This window comes from Gavialis gangeticus, unplaced genomic scaffold (genome assembly GCF_001723915.1).
Source record: "Gavialis gangeticus isolate Ggan-Ray unplaced genomic scaffold, GavGan_comp1, whole genome shotgun sequence".
NCBI lineage: Eukaryota > Metazoa > Chordata > Crocodylia > Gavialidae > Gavialis > Gavialis gangeticus.
In genome coordinates this window covers 149043062-149064726 of record NW_017728992.1, presented here as the reverse complement: position 1 = coordinate 149064726, position 21665 = coordinate 149043062, and the positions used below count along the sequence as shown (strand labels likewise).

The window sequence follows — 21665 nt, the reverse complement described above, 5'->3', positions numbered from 1 at the left end:
AAAAAAATTTTTATAAAAAAAAAAAAAAATTTTTATAAAAAAAAAAAAAAATTTTTATAAAAAAAAAAAAAAATTTTTATAAAAAAAAAAAAAAATTTTTATAAAAAAAAAAAAAAATTTTTATAAAAAAAAAAAAAAATTTTTATAAAAAAAAAAAAAAATATTTATAGCAAATAAATAAGAATTAAACTATATTTGCCAGCTACTTTCTGGTTAAATAAACCAAATTTATTTTAATAATGTCTAGCACTTAGACAGGATTTTTGAACCAGCTACAGTTTTATAGCTTACACATATTGAAATTCTGTTTTAAACTATGTTGCATGATAATTCAGTTTGCCTTGGTACATGAATACACAAAGGTAGAGTTACAGTAACAAAGGAGAGCTAAAAGTGATGACTCTGACGTTGCATGAGTATTCTCTGGTGCATTACGTATTGCATGTTCACCATAGTTCTCAAAGGGTTAGTCAAATCTTTGGCATTTAGCCGTACATTAAATCACTGACAGAGCCAAGGGACCACCAAAGCATTTTGTCATCTTGTGTAATTTGTGCTAATAGCAGTATTGTCATTTTCATGTGACCTGCAGAGCAGGTTTGTATCAATATTTTTTTCCTAGAGAAAAGTCACCAACTGACAGACCTCTTTATTGATTTTAAGAGCTGCTTCTTGCAGTGATAGGCTTTACAGTCGCTGGGCTGTGAACTTATTAAAGATGGTCAGAACGAATGCACCCCATGAGTCAGACACCTGGCTTTTTATGAAAGCCAGGATTTGAGGGGAGTAGCTTTTGAAACAATGAACAGCTTGCCTTGAACTTGATTATTGATCTGTTGACTGTCATTACCATGTTAAACATTGTCTTCTGTGAACAGATTCACTGTCTGAATTTCCTTAAAGTGTACCATCCTATGTCTTTGCTCTTTGACCTTTAACTTGCTAACTGGCACAAACTGAAGGGAATCTGGTGTTACAAATCAGTTTTAATTGTTTTTTTCTTTTTAAAAAGCCTGATATTCATTATCCAAGGTTATAGAAAGCATTGAACTGTTTTCTTAGAAAAGGAAGTGACAGCAACAAAAAAGTTATGGTAGATCTGTAGATGGATATTTTGCTATGTATACATGCACACTCTAAAAATGAGCTACAGTAGAAGTGAATTTTTATTAGCTTGAATACAATTTTCAGTATAAAATGAGTCATTTCTACAAATAAGTAGTTATTAATGACAAACATATAGGAAAAATACTAAAATACTTGAAACAGTCAGCACTGGCTTTTACATAAAACAAAATTTTTATACTAGAGTCAACCAATTTCTTACTGATTTCCTAATCTACATTACTAGATCATTTTTTAGAGAGTGTAGGTATATATACATATATATATATTATTATTATTATTTTGGTAATGGATAGCTTGACTGCCTTGAATTTATATTTATATTGAGCATAGCATGAAAAAATAGTATGCCTTTTTTGTTCAATTACATGATTTGATTTTGATTTGAGGACTTATTTTAAAATCATGTGTGGCATGCTATAAAGCATTGCAAACTGTTATTTCTTAGAGCATAAACAGATATATGTACGTACAGCTAAAAAAATGAACAGTTAGAAAAGAGGTATAGTTTTACAGTAAATATGCAATGCAGGTGGCATTATGGAAATGTTTTGTAGAGGTACTGTATACTGTATGTTAGAAGTGCCCCAGTATCAGCCCATAGCATTGCTGCCCTAAATCCATTTCAGTTGTTGCTGAAAATTTAGAGTTTAGTCATAGTTACAGAGCATAGGATAATATTTACTGCACATCAGCTCATTCAGTAAATTCAAAAGACTATGCCTGTCTGTCATATATTTTTAATCCACTAAGTGACTTGTGTTGTCAGCAAACAGCTATAAATTTATGTTCTGCTACAGACAGAACAAAATAATTCATACTTTTCCTGATTTTGCCCCTTGGATAGTTGGTGGAAAACACTGACAAAAGTATTTAATCTGCATTTGATTTTCCTCTGCAATAGGAAAACTAAACAATGTGATATTATCTTTAAAACAGAACAGCATTTTATCTGTTTTCTGACTCACCTGGAAATTTCACTTCATTTTCAAAGTCTCTCTCATGGCAGCTTTGACTTTTTGTGCAACTATTTCCCTGAGGATAATGAAGTACTGAGCATGTTGACTTGTACATTGATAGGGTAACAAAAATGTTTGTATTTGGAGAATTTAACTTACAGTAATTATGCAGAAAGGTAAGTGTGATAATCTAGTGCTTGGTACAACATAGATACATGGATGCATAATAACTTGATTCTTCAATCTATTTTCTTTTACTTAAAAGTGCATATATATATATTATATACAGAGAGAGGGATAATAAGAGCACTGTACTGGCATGTTTATGCCATGCAGGCTAAGGTTGTGTCAGCATTTCTATGGTATACTTCTATTTTCAATAGGTTATAACACAGCCATTAAAATTTGCTTCAGGCTTAAAAATCTAGGAGTAATTTGTGTTTGGCCTAGTATCCGAAATATGTGTGTGGTTGTTTTAAATTATAGGTGTTCAGCACAAATAAATTTTTTTACTGGGTTTAGTTTTGAACTTGTATAAGTCAAAAATAGTTTATAATTTAATAAAATGAAATCTGATAAACAGTCAGGACCCAATAGAGTCTAGAATTATTAGCATCAGTGGGGGAAAAATAAAATACCTGCTTTGAGTTCTGAAATTCTGGTTACTGGTCATGTTCAGTAACATTTTTCGTAATGTTTTTAATAGACATCTCCATATTAATATTGTTACAATCCATATTGTGAATAACTACAATATGAAAAATGGGTTTTGTCAATCTGCTACAGGCTATTAAACTGAATGTAGTAGGTTGCTTAAATCTGGAGTCCAATGTCTGTGTTATGCAGGAGGTCAGATGATCATAATGGTCCTTTCTGGCCTTCTAACCTATGAATTTATGAAAAAAGTTATTTACTATATGCAGAAATTAACTTTTACCAGAAAAGAAATTTAAGAAAATATGTACGCCAATGTTTACTTGATGGGCTGGAATGGAGATTCAAAAGGGATCCAAAGGAGCCCTTTCAAATTTCCTGAATAAATACAATACACATTTTATAACTTCCTATGGACATTTTATCTTTATTTATCTTTTTCAGAGAAGGGTTGGGGGATCATGTTATAAATCTTAAAAAACAAAAGAAGAAAAGGTTTAGGTTATGAAACAAATGACAAGAGCTAGGAAACTTCAAAGTTAAGAGCCAGACTCCCTTTATCTCATAACTTGGTTTATGTTTTACCCTCCTCCCAGAATCCCTATCCCAATAAGAATAAACTATAAGATTTAACTTCAATTTCCTCAGCTTTTTGTTAGCTTATGTCACAGTTAGTTAAATGTAGCCTTTGGTACCTAATTATATCGAATCAAATTCTGGCTTGTTGGTTGGAAAAAGTGCATAGAGCAGAAAAGTAGATCTGCCTAGAAGCAATGAAAGCATAACATTTTTATTTAGCTTTTTTCACATTTGCATTCTTGGTGGGGCAAGGCTTGAAAAGACGCATAACAGACTCGGCAGTGCATGCTCCGTACATTATGCATTCAACTGTCACATGCATGATAAAATAAATTGAAACCATCACAGTAGGACCAGACTAAAGCACAATCTCAGGGGTCTCTCTGCTGCAGACCCACATCCCATGTAAATTCAGGCTTGGCCTATCTGCTAGTTTGGCATTGGGTCCAGAAATGGATGATGCTGTGTTGAGGCAGAACAACTTCATTCACCCACCCAAGAAGACAATAAAAGGAACCAACAACAGGACCGGCTGTTTTCTACATTTATATGTGACCTTTTGGGTATGCTACTTAGAGTCCCACAAACAAATGACTGCAGCACCATCAGCTACCTAAAAAGGCATCCTTAGAAAGGGCAGCATGGCCAAATGTCTAACTGGAGGTCAAATTAGGGTGTAAATCATATTGTTCCCAGACATATACCAAGGAACTGATAGTCACAATTAGTGATACAGCAAAATCATTATTGACACACACTGTAACACTGAACTTTATTAGTTCACAGTATGCTGCTTGTAGTGGCATAATAGTGGCCGTTTAAGATGAGGCTGATCCCCTGGAGTGAATGCATACACACACACAACCTATATAAAAGTAGCAACCATAGCATACTCAGTGTAGATCAACAGAGCTTTTCTTATTATGCTCCTATTACTAAACATCATGATAACACATGATCATTTTTCATTTGTCTTTTTCATTCTTGTGTCCTGCCTAATAGTTGGCACAAAGGTTGAGCTGATATGGAGAGGCATTGGTATCAGTTGAGGTGTTGCACCCCATAACCAGTATTAACAGTCATGATCAGTACGTTACCATCAATAGGTTCATGTAATAGCCGACCCCAGGGCACCTTCTACTGTGACACAATGTAGAAACTGTATGTTGCAATGTTATATGATACATATATGAATAGCTAAGAAAGCTCACTGACGATTTGAGTTCCAGATGCCTGAGGAACATTAGTATGTCACTATTGTAATCACTGCCTTATCTTACCACTACCTAAGACCATTGTTCCAAAGTTAATCATAGAAACATGCTTAGGAAATACCTCTTTCTCCTAATATACATAAGTTTTAGCATATCGGCTACCAATTGTTGTCACTTTGTTAATGTTTGTGAATGCAAAGTGAATGCAAAATTATTAGATACAGCATCCCCTGGCATGGAACACACACTGAGCACAGGCATGGTATTGAAAACCTTATGCACTGCTGTAGTCTTGCAGTGTGTGATCAAGGAAGTGCTACAGAATGATGAAACTGAACACACCAGTAATAGCTACTGAAACAAGTATAATTACTAGAGAGTACTAGCTATACCTGCCTATTCATGCACTGCAGTGTAGAAAGGATGCCACAGGAAAAACACACACATGGTAACTCTTATGTACTACTCTTTCTGCCTAGAAAGCTATGCAACATGGCTTCATAAGCTTATGCATAATGGCAGCATCCACAGATCATTATTGGGATGAGCAATCCAGACTAACCATGGAGTTTTGATTAGTCAGTAGTAATCCTGACCTTGTCAAACTACAAGATCTCATATTAAAAAATGGCTGTTCCATGGCATCAGCAACAGTGGCATGTAGCCACTCAGCATGTCTTTGTTTCCTTTTCCTTAATGTTTGGGTGGGGTGCAAACCTGAATTTAGCATCTCTCATCAGTCAGTTCTTGCAGTTATAATGTACAATGAACAGTTGCTTCTATTTCATTAAATGATACTAATATATAAAATAATACTACTTATTAAATGGCCTGTCCCCCCAGTGCAATCTGCAGCAACATCCTTTCACATCCTTTCAAGTGGTCTAATAAATAAATGCCATTTATGCTTTCCCTTTGTATCAATATGGGGATGTGTTCAGATATCCATGTAACAGCTCTGTATGCTACACGCCAGAAAAAAATGAGTTATCAGTGTCTGATAATACATCTCATCTCTCACCCATTAGGAACACTATACTTTCAAATCAGTCCCCTGCTAATAGAAATTAAACGTTTACAAAGGATAGTGAGTCACATTGTACAGTCACATTTTTTCTGATACTAAAATCTCATTGCATTCACATACTAAAGCTCTACATTCATGACATAGATAGTTGCATATACTGTACTCCCATCAGTTATTAATCATGTATATACTGTAGTGACCCTTAATAGGTAGTTTGGCACCACCATGACAAAGAGCCACACTACCTATGCCTATGACGAACCAGTTTGTCATGCCTAATTTGAGATGAAGCGTAGTGGTCAGCAGTATATAGTAATTACTAATAGTGCTCACACTCTTGTATGGAATGATACCTGGGCATATCTAAGTAAGTGCTATTAGAAAATGGCATACATTGAATTTAAGTGCAAACTAGTACACCCACCATTTGTTCTTTTCATAGCTGTTGCAACATAAAAATGAAAGCTGACCTGCTGTTCCTGATCACATTATCTCAGCAATGCCAGTAATGTTTGACTCCTTGTTTACAGTCCAATAAAAGATATCACCTACAAAAATCCTTGCTTTTTGCATGTTTTCTGGAGCACCAAGGCTAGATCACTCCAACATGACCACTCTTTGTTTATGTCAGGTGTCTGAGTGTATAAAAAGGATAAGTGTATTAGGATGACAATCACAATGGGATTCATTCCAGAAGACGTCAATGGCCAGTAGTGCTGTTGTGATCATATGCTACCTTAACTGTCATGATGAGACTACATTTCATATATGTGTGATGTAAATTCTGGTTTCTGTCTACATATCTAACTGCTCCTTAATGAAAGCATATGAGCAACTGATATCAAACCATGGCCATGCCCCTAAAGCTAGACACTACAAAGTTCAGTGCCCTACAGTGGCCACTGTTGGTTATTAATATCTGTGGTGACTTGAATTGGAAGTAATTGAGGTAATATTATTAAAATCATGTTAGCATCATTCTCATGTTAAACACTGATACACAATTTGGATAAGATTCCAGTTTTCAAGAATTCCACAGTGGTATCAGACATCTATTCAATATTTATCCAGTTGACATTGCTTTATTTCTATAACACTCTTGGTGAAACATCTACAACTAACGTTCACTCAATATTACTGTCTTATTTGTGGCTGGATGGAAACAAGCCTATAGACTTATACCAGTGTCTACATACTCATTGTACAAAATATGTAGCCCCTTATTTTTGAGGGTGGTAGTCCTTGGTTCACAATTGTGATGAATGCAGTTATTCACCTTCACCCTGAATTAATCTATTCATGAACTGTTTCTTCCATTATTGCCAGTGTCCACAGCTGACTCAAACAGGCATTCATTCAGTTCAAAAGATGATGACAGACATAAAAGTATTAGCATGGGCACCCAATCATTATGCTTCTCTAGGAGAAGATACCAACCAGCAAAAAGAACAGTTTATCCCCCTGCCTGAAACCAGTTTGACAGGAATAAAGAAACCTCATTTTAACTATGCCCAGAGTTGCCTTCAACCACTGCCTTGAAAATTTTATATAAAATGTATGCTAGAGAAAGTCTACTAGAACATCAGTATCAAGTTATTGAGTAAGGGCCTAATAATCTCTTTTTTAGGCTTTATCACTAAGCAACAATGGGCACCAGCAACAATGCCTCCAATATTGTTCCCTCTTGATGTTATTAACCATGAAGTGAAAAGGTGGCAGCAAGCCCAAGGGCTCTTTAACACATTTAGCATAAAACTGACTGAAAATGTACTAGAGAGAACTTGTCATTTATCCACTCCAACCACAGATCTTTCCATATAGATTTGATCAAGCCAATTTTAATCCAAGTTTTAAAAAAAACTTGTCATGGTGAGGAGCACTTGACTTAAGTATGTGCAAGCCTCTCATCCATTGTTTTTCTCCAATGTACTTTTCTACAGGTTGGGTGATTTAGCTAGAATAGTAAGACCCAACCTGTTAATTACATAGATTTGGTGGAGGAAATACAATTTTACTATTTGGCCATACAGAGGGAAAAAAAAGCCTGTCAGATAGAAATCAATTTTTTTGGTCTACCAGGAGTGTAATGGTTACTCTTGTTATTCAAGCACACACTGTGTACAAATTTAAAGCTTCCACGCATTTTCCACTGCAATGATGCTACACAATTCAACACTCCAAACATATCCATGTGTTATGGTGCCACGTTTCTTATCTCCTGGTCAGATTTATTACATCTGTGGATTCACAATCAGAGTCAAACACCCAAGTATTTGATCATGAATGTTAATATCTGTTGGCAATTCTCATTTTCTAAGCCATTCTAAAAAAAAATGTCTTGTTCATGTTACATTAGCCATCGCAGAGTGGATTGCTATGCTTGGTTTCACACACCTTTTGTTAATGATGCTAAGGCAGCAGCATATTGTTTTGCTGTCAGTCAATTGTGGTTCACTCATGTCAGGTCTTGTGTTTGCTGGCCAGTCCAGAAGGCTGTATTTCAACAGTGCTCACATTCCTTGTGGCTCCATTCATTGGGTTTAACCTTTCTTCCTTGCACTGTCTTTCCTTCTGTGCTAGGTCCTGATGCCCATCAACTGTGTTGAAGATAGGCAATCTAAAATGTTGTGACAAATTGGTTCATTCATACACATCAGCCATATTTGTTTCAAGGTTAAGCATATTGAGCAACATTATTAGATGTAAAATGCTTTCCTGTCTAGGCATTTTGTTTTCTAATCCCTAGTAATTCATACTTGATAACATTCTTATGCACATCTCTCTGTGACAATTGCTACCACACATAAGGGTTCAGGACACTGGCAATGTTAACTTGCAGCTTTCAGGGACGGCCATGTGTCTGGATGTTGTAGGTCTATAGTGTGACAGAAAAGTTTCTGGATGCACAGGGGCTGGCTTTGCACAGGAGGTTGTCAGTCAGGGTTTAGCATGTATTTATATGATAGGTTTGCATTGTTTTGCATACTCTTTTTGTATCTACTGCTTGTTCCTGAATGGCATCCTGCTTACGCTGCAAGCTTTCTGCCCTGCTGTCTGTCATAACTTGATTGCCTCTTCAGTTCTGGTTGTTGCATGTTGGGCTGATCTTAGCAGCTTTTTAGCTTTCCATCTAGTTCCTATTAGCTGCTCTTGCTTCAAAAACTGATTCGGCCCTGGCACGTTAAGTACTGGTTACTATTTCTTTCTGTGTTGTGGTATGTTTTCTTTACTCCGTCTCTGAGACAAAATTAGCAATCTCAGTGAGGTTTTCATATGTGGACATGGCTTTTGGTATGGTTAGGACAGATTTGCATGTATTTTTACATATAACATAATCCACATTTGAATAAACCATGACTCTTTTCAAGCTCTGCTCTCTGACCCACACAGCAGTTGATCAGATAATTTTACAAAATCCTGCAAATATTTCAGAATATAAACATAATGATTTCATAGCGTGCTGCACATTTTCTCACCATATTCTTTTTTGCTGCATTGACACACATGCATTCCATGCCAGAATTTGCCTCATTATGTGCGTTAGCAAAAAAAGGAGCTGGAGCATTTACTGGCTTTTCGCAACTAAATTTCATCTTATTATATTATATATATATGTATTTTTTTGGTTCACACAGCATTCTATACAGTAACTTTTTTATAACTGGCATATGTTATTCTTTCAGGTAGCTTCTACTGACAAACACAAAGCTTGTTTGTGTGCAAATGCAAGGCTGACTAAATGGTGCTAAAGTGTATTATGACTGTCAGATATAATCAGGCAAAATTTTGTGGTGCTTAGACTGATTTTTTTCATTGATTTTATTAATCAATGCATTGAACAGTGTTTTATTATACACAAGTTGTCTTTTATTAGTAAATCAAGGCCTCATAGTGCATTGTTAAATGGGTTAATTAATCTACGTAACAGCTCACCAAGCTATTATCTCTTTAACTCCTTATAATGTTGCATCATTAAAGGTCAAGGGGTCATGATATTAATCGCATTGCTGTAGACCATTAACATGACTGAACATTTTCAACAAAGAACTTATGTTTACAATGCTAGAACCCTTTGACTGCTGGGGCAACATTTAACCACAAAAAAGTCACATGCTAGAATCATCACTATGGTTCTTGCCATGGCAATCAAAGAGTTAAGGGCTGTGCAGTGATTTGTTTTATATTTATTAATTTATATTTATTTTTGTTTTCATTTGAGGAGGGGGGATTGGGGTAGGGCAGTTCTTGTCTGCTGTAAGTGTCTTAACCAAGGGGAGGGGTAAAATGGCTTTTTTATACTATTGCATCTTATGTACTTACCATCGTTTCATTGTGTTGTAATTAAAAAAAAATCTGTCAATAAATAAGAAAACAGAAAAAAAAAACCCGTTTCTTAAAGGCATTGTGTTTTTATTAATTCTGTATTACTCTGTGTAGTTCCATTACCACTCCTTAGGTCCCATATGGAATTGCAGCCAACCACAACACCAAGGAAGAAAAGGAAGCAGACAGTGATGCCACTTAAAGATCCCCTGTTTGTCTCTGCATGCAAACTGGGAAGAACCACTTAATTTTCTAACAAAAGCTGAAAAGGAAGCATGAGACAGAGGATAAGAACACATTTTTTACAGAGAATAAGAACACATTATTAATGGAGAGATTATGATAACATCCTGTGGGCCTTTAGTTATAACCACCATAAAAGTTATATAAAAGAGCTGATTTTTTTCAATTTCCTGGGTGAAAGGAAGAAAAATACTAGGATCAGTGTAAATGAAAAATGGAGTCTAATTGTTCAGATTGGGGGAAATAGCTGAAGAGACTTCTACCAGGCCACTGCTTTTCCTGAAATAGTTTTCATATGGGGGAGTATTCATATATGCTCATGGGTCTGTAAATAAAATGTGGTGAAGGCACTGGATATATGAGCTCTTGTAACATTCAGACTAGGGGCTTGATGTGGTCTAGGTTCCTCCTGTGTCACCAGAAATGTATTTCTTTTCAGGTCATAAGGAGTTGAAGAATGTGATGTGTGTGCATTCAAACACATTTCCTTTGGGAAGCCAGGAACATAGCCAAAACGATTGGAAACAAGCTGAAGGGCTTTAGTACTTCTAAAGCTTGAGAGTTTCTGACAGTTGCAAGAGGAGTTTTGTCAGGGGATGATCCAGCACTGCAGAGCAAACTCCAACCAAGTCTCTGACCTACCACAAACCTCATCACTTTTCATTCTAGATGGGAAACACAGCTGCTTGCCTCGTTCTTTGCTAATATTATTTTTTAAATCCATGCATGGTTTTTCCACTTCAGGAAAATGAGAGAGACAAAGAATGAACCTGGTGAATAGATGCTGATCATGTCACTCAATACTGTATAAGAAGGTGTTCACATACCACAGTAATGAGCACAGTATAAATCCATAGAAAAATAGAGAGAAAAGTCATTATTGGAGCTGAATCTGGAAAGAACCTGATAAATGGAACAGCAATTATGAATAGAATGACAAGGAGAATATTGATGCTGAGGTTGCTTAAACTCAAATCTTTCAAAAACAAAAGGCTTTTGGTTAATTTAGGACATCAAAAGCTGAAAAGCTTGTTAGTAACAAGTCCAGTGAATCATAACAGAAGAGTGCTAATGTGTCAGTTAAGATTCCAAAAATTGTTTCCAGTTGTATCTTGTTTTTATATGCTTATTATTCTCAGAAATATTCATTTTTTATGGTTGAAATTTTGCAGAGTCAAGTAAGACTTGATTTTGGGCAAATATAGGAGTTTGGTCTTCAGGAATTGCTTCTTCTTATAAAGTTTAGGTCATCTAATCAGGAGATAGAAACAATACTCTGTGATGTAAGTGATCCATCAGATATCATGTATTGTGAGTAACAAATATTTATAGTGACACCTTACCGACAACCCAAGGGCTACTTGTTCAAACAATTGCAAACAGTGAATAAATCCATAAAAAACACAACCTGTCCATGAATAATTTGCAAAGGGCTAAATTTACTGGGTAAATTATTTATTAGAAGTACTTCCTCCAGCTCTACAAAGAATACAATTGCAAATGCATGACAGGAGTGTTCCAGGTTAGACATTAAATGCCTTTGCACAATTATGTGGGTGCCTGCCTGAAGAATGTCTCACTCAACTGCTTGCTCAATATTGTATTCAGTCCTTAATTTAAAAATACACACAAGCCCTTTTTTTTTTCTCTCCCACTGGCTTTATATTAGTTATTGTTAATAAATGGATATAATTTTGATACACAGGGTTTAATCAAAAATCCTAACAATTGGGACCCTCTGACTGAAGCTGGAATTTCCCTTGTGTTCGGAGTATTTTGTTGGTCACCACTGCTGCCTTAAAAACAAGTGATAGTCCCACAGAGAACGGCTGAGCTGTGTACTGACTCATTGTCTGCAGTAGTTCCCACCTGATGTAGCTACCTACCTCTGTCCTCTGTAGAGGACACAGAAAACAGGAGGTAATGAGTAGAGAAAAAAATCAAAGTGAAAAGCTTGTATGCACAGGGAAATGTAGTCTACACCTCTCTGGACTATGTCCCCCAAAAGAGGTCCATTCAACATTTATTGAAAAGACCCTAATGAGATCAGATCAGGATGTAGCACTTTTTCATTTCAACTTCCTCATCCACATACAAGTCTTTTGTTTAGTAACTAAAATGCAGGTATTATAAATGCACCCAACTACTTGGAGATGTATGGTAAAAATGCATCCTAGAATGAAGAGTACATCCAGAGGTTATATTGTTTTTTGAGGTATTTTTATATGAATATTTGGTTCCTGGAAAGCTTCCAAGCTGAAATGGTCATCTGTACCACTGCACTGTTCAATATATTGATGTGAAATTTGGTTTGAAATTTATTCATCCCTTCACAAGTCACTGCAAGAAACACCTCCTAAAGAGCATGTTTAATTGCCCAGATGTTTGTACAAAATTACTGTCATTAATCACAGTATTGATTATGTTTCTTCTGTTTTCTAGCATTTTTCTATTTTTAAATGTTTCCCTGAAGTGACATGAGAGGCAGCCTTGTTATCCGTGACTTGCTAGTCTGTTTTCTAATTGATAGATAAAAGATTCATTCTGCACTGTTTAAATCTGCCTCTTGTATTGTAGTTTGTAGATATTCTTTGTTTTAATTTTAACACAGAGCAGGTTATCCACACCATCATGAGTGACAGCTATGATTCTTCTGCTTCTACATGAGGAAACAATTCCTGGCAGCATCCTACTGCATATCCTTGTTCCTAGTCATTTTTCTCTGGTTTGCTCAGGTTAGAAAGTAGCACAGTACAAACACTTTCTACTCACCTTGTTCCTTTTCCAAGGAAGTTCTATATCCTCCACCTAGAATTAGATCAACATGGGAAATTTAGACTCAGCACTGCAGTGCGTATTTTTAAGTGCCCTATCACCTGTGCTCTTGTGTGTTCGGTTGGCTGTGTTGTGCAGTGTAATAGTTAGGGGAATGCCTAGTTTATTTTACAAGACCATATGTTAAACACCTAGGGTCAGATCCAAATTATTCCTAAATAAGAAGTGGACAGAATTTAGCATCCAGCCCCTACGTTACCACACGTTCACCTACACATATATAGACCCTTCTCCAGTGGCGACAACAACCACTTTAGTGCCTACGTGTCTCAATTAGTGCTGAAAATTTCTCTAGATGCATAAATTTAGGATTCTGAGCATTAGAAATTATCCAAATCAAGGTACATAGGTACCTAAGCCCATTGCAATCCAGATCAGAGCTAGCAGGTGCTTAAAAACAAATAAAATCCCTCATCTAACAGACATCCATAGAGCACACCTATTGACTGACTGACTCCAACAGCACTGGGTTTAGTACAAAACACAGCATGCACAGGCACTTTCACTTGGAAATTCATCTAGGTACACACATTTTACACAATAGTCTAATAATTAGAGCACTTATCCATGAAGTGGGTTTTAGACCAAGCTCAGCCTCTAATGGCATTCAAATTCACAACTTCCACTTACAGGGAGAATGCCCTAATCAGCAGAGGTATGACAAGCAGTGTTTGTGCCCTAGGCAAACCCCATGGTAGAGGGAGACAGCAGGGTGGGAAGGGGTGCCACTGCATGCTGGAAGAGAGGAGGTGCCAAAAGCAGGAAGCCTGAGGTATCTCACCTACTCTGGGGAACCAGAAACAGTCCCTGGCTGCTGTTGCCATGTCATGGTCTGCACACCCCACTGCTGCAGCTGCTGTGTTGTGTTTGTCTGCCCAGCTACTGCTACAGTAGTAACGCCATGGGGCTGCTTCTGGCTCCAGCATGTGGACTGCACCATTCTAGAGCCCCTGTAAGTTGGCACCTGGGCTTGGTGCCCTGCATGCCCTCAATTACACCACTGCGTAATGATGGAAAAGGTTGGGGACCCTTCCTGTTCCCAGCTAGGAAGCAAAGAGTGCAAGAGTCTCAGGACCAAAAGGCAAGCAAGAAAGGAACATGACTGTGGTCTAGTGATGAAAGCACACCTTTGGTAGGTGGGACATCTAGGTTCTAGTCATTATTTCAAGGGCTATTTCTGCATTTTAACCAATGACTATCTAATATAAATTGTGTAATTATATCTGAGAACAAAGACCAAACCTCCCTCCTCAAAAACACATACAACCTCAAGGTATGTGTATCCTTATCCCTGGGTTGCAGCATCACATTCCCCTTCTCTGTTTGACCCCATGACTCCTTCACTTTTAGTATCCAGTTGACAAGTTTTGCATTGTAATAGTTAGGCAGAATATCTAATTTGTGAATCCACTGGAGCTTAGGCTTGAGATAAATGCCCAGCAATGTGTTGCCAGGAGCAGCAATTCCTCTAACAGATATGCCTCCCTTTCGTTTCTGCTTGTTTCGACAGGCTGCTGTGTCAATGCCCATTTTACTACCTAATGATATTGTGGGTAGTACCACACTACCTAATGATAGGTCTGAAGCTTCTCCCATCTTAAATAAGGTTATGTTCAGCCATAGGCCTACCGGTATCTCAGTATAACTATTAATGCTCAAGGCGATTATTTTAAGTAGGGTGTAGTTTGTAAATCTGCTTTCTAAATACAGATGATAAACTGCTGAAAATGTATGTGTCTAGTGAAGCTTCTGACATGTATTGTCTAATCTGTGCCCTTAGAAACTGGTTAGTGTTAGGGTAACTGTATTTGGATCTTGGGGAGCACTGGATTTGCAGCTAAATAAAGGCTTTTTTCTGGTCTCAGCAAAAGCTGCTGACCACAAGGCAGAATGATGAATTAAAATAACCTTGCAAATGCTTAAGGAAGTACTTTTCTAACAATGAGATAGTGTGTAGAATATATGGTGTAAGAAGAACAACAACATGCAGCCCACCAGCTATCATCAGGAGGTAAAGCAAAAGCAAGACCCTGGAGATGAAGGAGGAGTCAGCAAGAAAACAGAAAAACCCAGTGAGTAACCAGAGAAAGCTGGAGTCAAAGTCTTAGGCATGCACTCTTAGCAAATAAATGAGGCATATAAATGAGTGAAATGCATAGGCAATCCCATGCTAATGAAGTAAACAGTAAACAGAGGCAGAGCTTGAGATGGGAGGAGAAATGGGTGGAACAGAAGGAGGGACGAAGATGGGGTAAATGTTAATGAACATGAAACAAAGTGTATAAATGTGGAAAGAACTATTGCTCGTGGCAGGTCCCTGATTTGTTGGACCTGGCCCAAAGCTGTCTCCATTCTGAATAAAGCAGTTGTGAGCAATGTGTGCTAGTGTTTGCTCCCTACTTGCTCTGGCTAATGAGCAACTGGATCCAGGAGCAATTGGATCGTTGTCTCCCTAGTCATTGGGCGCTGCATGGAGTTGGGGTCTAACAGTTACCCTTAGAAGTAACAAGCCAATTTCAGCATGCAAAAGATTTTGGCCAATATCCACATTGACTCTGCATCTTGTGCTGCTTTTTCTCTTTCTTTATGAGCTTTCCAGATTGTGAATGGAACTTATGGAAGTAGACTGGTGGATGGTGCAAAAGAGGACTATTTCTGCCTCTGCAAATCTTGATGAAAAATTAATCCTCATTTGGCCTTTAAATAACACCAAAGGGCAAGGAGAAGCCAGGGTATAAAGCCCACCCATCTGCACATCAACTATCAGAGCTAAACATATGCAAATACAGAAGCATGCTGCCCCACTGCATGGCATGCAGCTATAGATATGCTCAGTGAGCATTATGTCTGTAGCTGAGCACCTAGTATTGCAGCAGGTCTTTATACCACATCTAGTGCATGCCTGTACCTCTATTTGAGGCACAAATTAGCTTCCGAGAAATGTTGCTACACCACAGACTATCAGTCCTCTGAAAGTGTGTGAATATGTGAATGAGGATAATGTTCATATTACAAGTATAATAGGAAAGAGAAAATAGGACTGTAATAAGCACTATTCCTCCTGTACAAATGTGATGGGAAAGTAAGCAATAGAAATAAAATACATAAAAAGAATGTTTCTTAGCTATGTTAACACATTATTGGAAGCAAACATTGTTTGATATATACTTGCTTTTAATGAGAAAGTGTACAACATGCACTTTTTCTCCATCATACTACTTGTTAAGCTCAAGTACAATCAACAGTTAAAAATGAAGGGGGAAAAAACCTCAGCCTCATTACACAGAAAGTAAAAAAAAAAGCCCAATTGTGCAATGATTTCTCAAATCCTATAGTATGAAAAAGACATTGCCCAAATGCCATATTGCCCTAATGACCTTTGAACAAACTCGAATAGGGAATTGTAATCTCATTTAAATTTTAATTAAAAGAATTGAATTTAAATGGTTGAGAGACAAGAAATTGAAAGTTCTAAAGATTAAATTATTCCATTGACCGGTCAAGTTGTATGGATTTGTGCATTATGTATGAGACACTGTTGGCTTAGGGAAGAGAATCTGCTACTGAAGGAACAGAGATTCTAGTCACATTTTTTTCTAAGTGACAGTGGCTTAATCAGGTGTGCCTGTTTATTTAGCAGCTGTACACCTCTAATGATATTACATGCAGGATGTCTATCTTTATATATTAAACTAATTATTTTAGCTTTGGAAAGTGCTTCTCTCTCCATTCAAGCTCTTCAAACAGTATGGCAATAGTCTTGGTCCATCCCAGCTGGACAGTAAGGAGATTTTCTAAGGCTGAAAGAGTTTTCCATTTAACAGACTGTGGAGCAGCACTAAAATTATTCTAAACTGCTATCGCTGCCTTGGCCCTGGAGAGAAGGACTCGAATTCCTTCCATTCACACAGACTACCTTTGTGACCATGGGAAAATCACTTAGGGCATTTTACACATGCTCCTGGATGGGGTAGGAGAGGGGTCCTTTAGAGTGGCTCTAATTAAAATGCTTGCAGCATCTCATGTATTCAATGTCCCACATTTCAAGATAATGCCAGGGGCATTTTAACTAAAGCCCTTTCAATGAGCTTTAGTTAAAGTGCCCCCACTACCATTTTGAAATGCAGAGATGCTGAATACATGAGGTGCTGCAGAGTGCTGAAGCATCCTGTTGAGAACACTCCAACAGACTCGATTCATCAAGTTTGCTCCAAAGCATCCTAATCAGAATCCTTTGGAGCACTTGTAGAGGTGCCCTTAATCTCAGAGTACCCTTCTCCCATGCAATATTGTATCTTGTCTATTGAAAATGTAACCTCCTTTCGGCAAGGCCTCTGTCTTACTGTAAACCAGATTATATGATACTGTTCCTGACATTTTGCCTTACTCCACAAGTAGTTCCAGGAACTTACAGCAGATATCTTCCCACTGAAGGTAGCACTCAGTGGGCATGTCTACATGAGACGCTAAATACACAGTAGACTAATTCTACTATGTGTTAGCACATCATGGCAAAATTATGCTAATATGCAGTAGAATTAGTCTACTGCACATTAGCATCACTAAAAAGGCATGTGCCAGCACTGCACATTGAGTTAGTAGAAAGCTGTAGTGGCAGTTACTGTGCATTGTCCATAACTACGGCACATTAATGCACCCAGTGTCACTCTGATAACACTCCTTAAAGTGTTTGGACAGTGCCTAGAATAATGGGGCTTGCTGGGGGCTACTGTAAAAAAAAAAAATAGTGATACCTAGAATGGCCTGATCTTTAGCACAGTCTATTATTTACCTATTGAAAGTGAAGCTGTATATAAAAGTAGTATCTGTTCTCTGTGAAAAGTGTCTCAGAAATCACACTGGTTCCACTGAAAGAGGCCCCTTCATAGCTACAAAGGGTAGAATTTTCCTCTAAGTGTATATGAAATGTTTCAAGATACATGTTGCACAAAAATGCTGTTTCAACTTGTTTCAAGCTCAAAACGGTGAAATTGAAATGAAACAAAGGGCTTTGAAACAGCCTCGAAATGAAACGAGGGCAGTCGAAACATTTCAAAAGTTTCGAAACGTATTGAGTTTCAAAGCTCAAGCTGGGTTTACCCACAGGGAAACAGAAAGTAAGGAGAGGGAGGGGGAAGAGGTGGGAAGGGAAGGACAGATCTCATATAGATTGTATAGCTGGTGATCTTTCCCTGAGGTCCCTTCCAATTTCAGTGCTCTGGGGGAAGGATGGAAAAACAGCATAAAAGGCAGCCTTGTTTGAATTGGCCTGCTTTCTGCCTTGGGTTCAGTTGCTGAGCTATCTTCCAGAAGAGGCGGTAGAAGGAGAGGTGTAAGTTCCCCCTGCCCCCCAAACTGAGACGCAGCCTCTTTCCTACAACTAGCAGAGATGAGGCTTCCACAAGCAGCAAGGAAAGGGGAGCAGTGCCACTGTCTGTGCCTGAGTCTGCATCCCCTCCAAGAGCACCAGCCATAACCCCCACCAGCATGACAACAAGCAGAAGCACCAGCATGATAGCCTGCTTCACCCCATTTCATTTCCCATGCTGAGTCTTCCAATGCCAGAGAAAGAGCTGGAGCTGGATCTGAGTGCACTAGCAAGGGAAATTCTGGGGAAGGAGGGGAAATTATTGGGAGTCATTATTGACTCCCAAGATGAACATGAGTCGGCAATGTGGGGAGGCGGCTAGGAAGGCCAACTGCACCTTGTTGTGCATCCACAGATGCATCTCGAGCAGGTCCAAGGAGGTGATCCTCCCAAAACACATGAGCACCACGGTGATGCTGATGCATCTCTGCAGGCACCATCCGCTTAACCTTGCTCCTCCTCAGCCTGGCATCAGCAGGAGTGTGCCTAAAATAAGTCCCCCTCTCACTCCAAAGCCCCCATCCCTCCAAAGCAGAGGCAGGCCACTCTGGAACAGTGGGAGAAAGGTGAACAGAAAGCAGGGCATGTTGCAAGGGCAAGCAAGATCACCCAGAGCATTGGGGAGATGCTTGCTGTGGAGATGCTAAGCTCTTCTCCTTAGTCAAGTGGCCAGGGTTCAGGTGGCTCATGGCACTCGTGGCCCCATCATACCAAGTGCCCACATGCACCACCTTCAGCAGGACGGTGGTGCTCTTGCTGTATGAGGCACGCAGAGAGTACTTGCAGGAGGAGCTGCACAAGACAGGTCCGTAGGTGGCCTTGCACTTCACCTTGGGCATCTGGAGCAGCCGGGGTTTGTAAATTCCCCTTGAGGATCAGACCTGAGAGATTGGACACAGGTGGTGTTCTGTTGTTGTCTTGATAGATTTTTGGTGTGCACTCATTCTGGCGTGCAGTTGTTGCTTGGTGTCTCCACGTATTTTACATCAGGGAACTTGGTGCCCTGATGGCGATACATATTGTATTGTGAAGCTATCCCCATACTGGAGATACTGTTGGCAGGCTTTATGTGTCTTGTCATGGCATAGCCTGGATCCATTTAGTGTGTTTTGGGCTGCAGGAAATTGACTTCTGGTGGTGAGGTTCAGTGCTTGTTTGAATTTACCATCCACTTTTCACAGATGAGTCTATGGACTTCATCAACCTCCTACGTACAGAAACTGATGGACTCAATATAGACGTTGGGATTCTGACACACTACAACTTGCCTGACATCTGACTCCCCAGGTACTTTTACCTCTCCACTTTTACCTGCGCTGCTACTTCCTGCTTGTCCCTCACCCCCTGATGCCTCCATTTCCATCTTCACTGACTGGCTTTCTTGCCTGCATTGCATGCCAGCCTCTGGCTTCTTTACTATTCCTTCCATCCAGGAACAGCACACACACACAGCAACTTCAGGTGCTTCCTCAGCCTGATGAAAGGTTTTTCAACCCAAAACCTTGTTAAGATATATATATCTGTAACTATTCTGTTGGTCTGCTAAAAGATACCAGATTAGATTGACCCAAAGAACCTTGTCTGCTAGTGACATGTCCTTAGACCAGTACCTTTCCCCAGTCCTTAGACCAGTACCTTTCCCCAGTCAGCTGACCGGGAGGACACAAGGCCCTGGGCACATTTAAGCCCCAGGGCTGGGGCTGGCAGGGAGACTTCTCTGGCAGCTGCTGGAGAAGAAGCTCCTGAAGGACAGGAAAGAAAGGCTCTGTGACAGTTTGGCTGCCTGAGATGCTGCTGGTGCTACTGTGCTGCTTACTAAGTTATTATTACCTGTTGTCATTTAAAGTGGTGGACTGGACTGAGGTTCTAGGAGAGGAGGAGACCTCATTGGGGCACATTACCATGTTGTGTAGAGGCTCTAGTGCTAGTGAGAGCACATCTTAACACATACACACAGTCACACACGTCACAACTTTTGCTTGTCAGCAGCTTGAGGTGCAGTTTCCCAGAAACCCCTGCACCTATCTCCTTGAAACCTAGCAGGCTTCATGGATTCAGCAGGGGCTACTATGCCTGCAGTTTTCACCATGCTGCACCTTAACACATACACAGTCAGACATGTCAAGAGTTTTGCTTGTCAGCAGCCTGAGGTGCAGTTTCTCAGAAACCCCTGCACCTATCCACGTATCTCCTTGAAACCTGGCAGGCTTCGTGACCTCAGCAGGGACTACCATGCCACTGTGCCTTCACACACACATGTGACACACGTTTTTCTTGTCAGCAGCTTGAGGTACAGTTTCCCAGAAACCCCTGGACATATCTCCTTGAAACTTGGCAGGCTTCATGCCCTCAGAAGGGGCTACCACTCCTGCTGTTTTGATCCAAATCTGCCAAACACTGACAGTTTTAGGTTTCCCCATTATAGTCTATGGGCAAAACATCAAAACAGCGTCAAAACAGTGAAACATTTTCAATGAGACAAAACTAAATAGAAGAGTACTTTTGAAACAAAATGAAACTCGAAACAAAACACTGTCCCGTCAAAATGGTGAAATGGAAGTCAAAATGAAACAGTGCTGTTTCGCACAGCCCTATTGAGCAGAACCGGCATGTCTTCACTAGCATCTTTCATTTGAGATATGAATTTGAAAGCAAGGTCCCTCTTATAAATCAGTATTTGACTTTTCAAAGAAGCACAGTAATAGATTTTATGTAGATTAAGCTTTTAGTAGGTCACAATATCTTGTTGGTATTTGGAAAAGTCCTTTTTCAAATACATAGGGAGGATGAAGAAGGCACCGGGTAATGTGGGGCCCCTGCGAAGTATGCTGGGCAATCTGGTGGTTGCGCCAGAGGAGAAAGCGGAACTCTTTAACCAATTCTTCACCTCTGTTTTCTTGTGCAGGGACCGGGACTTCCCCACTGTGCCAGATGGACTCAAGGGGAACGCCTCCAGACCTCAGGTTGGGGAGGACTGGGTTAGAGAGCTTCTGGAGGGGCTGGACGTCTTCAAATCAGCGGGTCCAGATGCTCTCCACCCCAGGGTGCTGAGGGAGCTAGTTGGGGTTATTGCAGGGCCCTTGGCATGGCTTTACAAGTGCTCGTGGTGCTCGGGCCAGGAGCCAGATGATTGGAAGATAGCTAACGTGGTCCCCATCTTCAAAAAAAGGGAAGAGAGAGCACCCAGGCAACTATAGGCCCGTCAGTCTTACCTCTATCCTTGGGAAACTCTTTGAGAAGATCCTCAAGGAGCACATCTGTGATGGGACGGCTTCAGGGATGATGCTCAAGGGCAACCAGCACGGTTTCATTAGGGGCAGGTCATGTCAGACCAACCT

At 39.3% G+C, this 21665-nt stretch overlaps 1 long non-coding RNA gene across 1 annotated transcript in view; it reads right to left on the bottom strand.

Annotated features, from left to right (window-relative positions):
• Positions 1-2054: 2054 nt before the first annotated feature.
• Positions 2055-21665, bottom strand: part of LOC109305013 — a 74983-nt gene continuing 55372 nt past the window's right edge. Inside the window, exon 3 of the long non-coding RNA XR_002099534.1 lies at positions 2055-10143. This is a non-coding gene — a long non-coding RNA (uncharacterized LOC109305013). The remainder of the gene's footprint in view (positions 10144-21665) is intronic.